Below are 6,000 nucleotides of genomic sequence, written 5' to 3'. Positions count from 1 at the left end.
GTCAAGGGGTTGGATCTGATCTTGGCTGCCCCAAGGGCCTATAGCCATGGTTGGATCACTTCCCTAGCATGTCTAAGACGTGACTAAGTTGCCCTTTTGGTGGCTTGGTCCATGGTTCATCGGTTTTTAATCAAAACATCAAAACAGCCCCTTTCCCCATTCGGCCCTTCCATTTTTCAGCATATGGTTCGTTTCTTTTGTGGCTTGGTGTGGATCTTGGTTGGCCTATGGCCCTTAGCCACGGTTCATATCATGCTCCTAGATGTCTAGATCGTGCCATGGTCAATCAAATGGCCACTGGAACGACGCAAGACATCGATCATAGCATAAACACTACACACGCATGCACGTTGCTCTCGGTTGGACCCTTCGGTTAAGATTTGGTGTGATGCGGATTGTGGCTGGCCTAGGGCCCTTAGCCATGGTTCAAATCATTCCTTGGGATGTTGGTAAGAGTCTCTGGTCGGTGGTTCACGCCCCTAATGGCCGATAGTCTCGAAACCAACTCAAGTCTTGTAGTTGCGCAGCTGCTGGAAATTACAGCTAGTTGCTGTGTTGTTTAGAAGGCTTGTTTGAGTTCTTGGTTGGCTTTTAGCCCATGGCCTTGGACTGGACAGTGCCTCATTGAGTTAGGAAGGTCATGTTTTCGACCGTTTGTCATTTGGATCATTTTTGAGGTCGTACGAGAATATACGGTGCAATGTGCCAAATTGACTCTCGAAAGAGCGTTTCGTGTTTTGGCCTCCATTTCACCTAGATTTCGACCCTATCATTTTAGGAACATTATTTTATGATTTTTCAGCGTATTTTAATCATGACTATACGTCAGTTCAGTGTCGGTTTAGGTTGGCTCGGAGTCATGATTAAATGCGAAGTCATTAGGCGTCATAGTCGCATCTTTTGAACGTAAATTGCATAGTTGGTCATGTTTAAGCTATTGCATATTTTTCATGTCACAGTTAGGTTGCAGCGAGCCTGGGAACGATCCAATCCAATCCAGTTTGTAAAATTACAGGAATTTTCATTACGCCAGTTAATTATTTTACGTGCATTAAATAGAAAATGATTATTTTTTAGATTTATGCGATATGGCTTGTGGTTCATTCACTATGTGGGAGTGTTATTTTATACGGTCGTCAGTGACCGATCAGTTCAGTATGGTACCACCCGGTCGCCAGTGACCGGCCAGCTCAGTTCAGTTTCAGCCTCCCCGGTAGCCAGTTACCGATCAGTTCAGCTTAGTGCAGTGGCCACAGGCGTAAAACATAATCTCAACAGAAAATTTTACCAGATATTTCAGTACAGGCTCCAAGGAGCAAATATTTTTTTACAGTGACTTCCAGTTCAGTTATGCACGTATTATAATTGCTCAGTACAGATTATTTTCAGTATGCCTCAGGACAGGATATTTTATCACATGCATATTTTAAATTCAGATTTTTACTCGTTACCTGCGATTTATGCATGCTGAGTCTTTAGGCTCACTAGACTTGATTGTTGTAAGTACTGATGAGGCCAGGGCCGAGGGCGGGGACCAGTGAGCCAGCTTGGGTCGGCAGTAGTGGCACCCGAGGACCTCAGTGCAGCAGTTGTTATGTTTTTCCGCAAACAATTTTATCAGTTGTTAGATATTTTTAAATTGTGATTTTTGGCAAACTTTATTTTCTTCCGCTGCAATTATTTTGAAATATTGAACTTGTTTCACCAGTGATTTTATGAGCGAGGCCATTAAGTTCTTTTTTTAAAAAAAAAAATTTAATTTTCCGCAAATTTTCAAGCAAGTAGTTCGAGGGCCTTCACAGTTGGTATCAGAGCGGTGGTTCTGTATAGGGTTTCACTACTACTGACCGCGAGAAGCTCACGAAGCCACGCCTTTGGTCTGTAAGTTTTTCAGTTCAGCATTTTGTTTAGTATTTCAGTTAAAGCATGAATTATTTTGTCAGCATGCTTCCAGATTTTCAGTATTTCAGAGTTCATTTAAAATAAAGTATGGAATTATGCATGTTAGTTACGTATGGGTTATGTTGGAACAGTATGCCCCTAGACGCATTTTAGAGCGCAACAGAGAGGTGGAGCCTCGCCGAGAGGACAGAGAGGAGCATAGACCGGAGGGAGACCTACCACCCCCTCCACCGCCACCACCGGACATGAGTGCCCAGATGTTAGCTGGGATGGCACAGTTCTTCGCACAGTTTGCGGGGGGCAATGCCGCAGCCGTAGCCGCAGCCGCAGCCAGGCCGACAGGGCCCGAGGCAGTGTATGAGCGATTCATGAAGATGCGCCCGAAGGAATTCTCTGGGGCATCTGACCCCATGGTTGCCGAGGGATGGATCAAATCCCTCGAGGTTATCTTCGATTTTATGGAGCTGGGGGACGCAGACCGAGTCCGATGTGCCACCTACCTGTTCACTGGAGACGCCCGCTTATGGTGGGAAGGAGCTTCGGTAGCCCTGACATTGGCTACACTTTCTTGGACCCGCTTAACGGAGGTTTTCTACTCCAAGTATTTTGCTGAGGAGGTTCGCACCAGGCTGACCACCGAGTTCATGAGCCTGAGACAGGGGGATATGTCGGTTACGGAGTTTATCCATAAGTTCGAGAGGGGCTGTCACTTTGTGCCCCTGATAGCGAATGATGCCAAAGCCAAGCTGATGCACTTCCTGGTGGGTTTACGGCCGATCTTGCGCCGGGATGTTAGGGTATCTGACCCTGCTACTTATGAGATTGCCGTCTCCAAGGCCTTAGCCGCAGAGCAGGATCTGCGGGATATCGAGAGGGATCGCCAGGGCAAGCGCCCAGCCCAGGCACCGCACCGCCCTCCTCCTCATCAGCATCAGCAGCAGAATAAGAGGCCTTTTCATGGACCGCCCAAGAACCGAGGCCAGCAGCAGCAGCAGCAGCAGCGGGGACGCCCAGCCCCGAGGACTTAGGAGCACCCAGTCTGTCCCAGGTGCTCACGTCGCCATCCTGGAGCATGTATGGCTGGCTCAGGAAAGTGTTTTAAGTGTGGCAGTCCAGACCACATGTTGCTGCAGTGCCCTCAGAGGAATCTGCCTACCCAAGGCAGAGTTTTTGCTCTCCATGCCTCGGAAGCCAACCCGGAGACTATGTTGTTGACAGGTACCTTTAAACTTTAAGTTATTATTTGAATTTCCGCGTTTTGGGAATCGGGATTTAGATTTTGAACTTAGAACTGTTATAGGATTGCATGCTCTACTCAAATTTATTTCGGGGAAATTAAGCTAGAGGAACCTAGACCTTTGCGTGTCTATAAGTTTAGATCTTGTAGTGGGATTCAACTTAGAGCTCCGCTCTTTCAGGGAGAATTTTTATATCTGGTTCCGCTACCAAGGCCTTGATAGATTCAGGGGCCACTCACTCATTTATTTCGGAGGTCTTTGCAAACTTTCTCAAGATCCAGACCATTGGGCTAGATACAGCCTTTTCAGTAGTGTTGCCGTCAGGCGAGGAGATGGCAGCCACCAATGTTATCCGAGATATAGACCTTGAGCTGCACGGTAATCTTGTTTATGCGGATCTGATTGTGCTACCGATGCCGGAATTTGACATCATCCTAGGGATGGACTGGCTATTGAGGAACAGAGTGTTGATAGACTTCCAGCGGAGATCCGTTCTTGTCCGACCGCCTGGAATGGAGCAGTTCTTATTTGAGCCGGACAGGTACTTTTCCTTACCGCGCATTATTCCTTATGTTCAGGCTAGGAAGCTCATGCATAGAGGGTGTCGGGCATTTCTAGCAACCCTTTTATCTGTCCCCGAGGAACCCAGCCAGTCAGCCTCAGATGTTCCGATTGTCAGAGATTTATTAGACGTTTTTCCCGAAGACGTCTCTGGTATGCCACCCGAGAGAGAGGTGGAGTTTTCCATTGAGCTTATGCCAGGTACGGCTCCGATATCCAAAGCACCGTACCGACTAGCACCGACAGAGATGGCAGAGCTTAAGAAGCAGATCCAAGAACTTCTTGACAAGGAGTTCATTCGCCCGAGCTTTTCTCCATGGGGCGCGCCAGTCTTATTCGTGAAAAAGAAGGATGGCTCGATGAGGCTTTGCATTGACTACCGGGAGTTGAACAGGGTTACAGTGAAGAATAAATACCCACTGCCGAGGATTGAGGATCTGTTTGACCAGTTGCAGGGAGCTTCGATTTTCTCCAAGATAGATCTGCGTTCCGGTTATCACCAGTTGAGGGTGAGAGATGCTGATGTCTCGAAGACAGCTTTCAGGACTCGTTATGGCCACTACGAGTTCCTAGTGATGCCGTTCGGTCTGACGAATGCACCAGCGATCTTCATGGATCTCATGAATCGCGTATTTCAGCCGTACCTCGACCAGTTTGTGATAGTGTTCATAGATGACATTCTCGTCTACTCCAAGAGTCGGGAGGAGCACAGCAGGCATCTGACCACAGTGTTGCAGACATTGCAGAAACATAAATTATTCGCAAAGTTCAGTAAGTGCGAATTCTGGTTAGAGAAGGTGGCGTTCTTGGGCCACATTGTTTCTAGCAGTGGTATTGAGGTAGACCCGGCGAAAGTTGCAGCAGTCAGAGATTGGGTTGTGCCTCAGAATGCATCAGAGATCCGCAGTTTTCTTGGGCTAGCAGGATATTACAGGAAATTCATCCAGGGATTCTCCTCTATCGCCGTTCCACTCACAGCACTGACAAAGAAAAAATGTGAAGTTTGTGTGGAGCGAGGAGTGTCAGAAGAGCTTTGATACTTTGAAGCAAGCTCTTATCTCAGCACCCGTTTTGGCTGTACCGTCAGGATCTGGTGAGTTTGTCCTTTATACCGATGCTTCGAAGCTTGGTTTAGGTGCAGTTTTGATGCAGCATGGGAGAGTGATAGCGTATGCTTCTCGACAGCTGAAAATTCATGAGAAGAATTACCCTACCCATGATCTGGAGTTAGCGGCCGTAGTTTTTGCTTTGAAGATTTGGAGGCACTATCTGTATGGAGAGAAGTGTCAGATCTTTACCGATCATAAGAGCCTCAAGTATTTCTTTACGCAGAAGGAGCTGAACATGCGTCAGAGGCGTTGGTTGGAGCTTGTGAAAGACTACGATTGTGACATTAGCTACCACCCGGGTAAAGCTAATGTAGTTGCGGATGCTTTGAGCAGGAAAGTCGCAGTGATGGCTCATTTGACGATGCAGAAACCTCTTCAGATCGAGATGCAGAGGTTTGATCTTGAGACTTACCCTCGAGGTAGAGTTCCTCGTTTATCTACCTTGACTATCCAGTCCTCTCTTATTGACCGTATTCGCAGCGGTCAGGCAGCAGATGAGCAGTTGGCACAGTGGAAGAAGAGAGATGAAGCTAAGGGCAGTGTTTTGTATTCAGTCAGCGACGGTATTGTGAGATACCGAGATAGGATATGGGTTCCTAGCAGTGATTCTATCCGAGCAGACATCTTATCAGAGGCCCATACGTCCCCGTACTCTATTCACCCTGGGAGTATGAAGATGTACAAAGATCTGCAGCTATTGTATTGGTGGCCAGGGATGAAGAAGGACATCAGGCGTTTTGTATCCGAGTGCCTGACTTGCCAGTTAGTGAAGGCCGAGCATCAGAGACCAGCAGGTTTGCTCAAGCCTCTTCCTATTCCCGAGTGGAAGTGGGAGAACATTACCATGGACTTTGTGACCGGATTGCCGAGGTCAGCCAGAGGATCGAATGCTATCTGGGTGATTGTAGATCGTCTTACCAAATCAGCGCACTTCTTGCCTATTAAGACGACTTTCACCATGGTTCAGTATGCAGAGCTGTATATCCGAGAGATAGTCCGACTCCATGGTATTCCAGTTTCTATCGTATCCGACAGAGATCCCAGATTCACTTCCTCGTTTTGGAAGAGTTTGCATTCGACTTTGGGTACGAAGTTGCTGTTTAGCACAGCTTTCCATCCGCAGACAGATGGACAGTCGGAGCGAGTTATTCAGATCTTAGAGGATCTTCTCCGTGCTTGCGTCATTGATT

This window comes from Primulina tabacum, chromosome 17 (assembly GCF_025594145.1).
Source record: "Primulina tabacum isolate GXHZ01 chromosome 17, ASM2559414v2, whole genome shotgun sequence".
Lineage (NCBI taxonomy): Eukaryota > Viridiplantae > Streptophyta > Magnoliopsida > Lamiales > Gesneriaceae > Primulina > Primulina tabacum.
The sequence above is the reverse complement of the archived record's forward strand: the minus strand, read 5'-3'. Positions refer to the sequence as shown.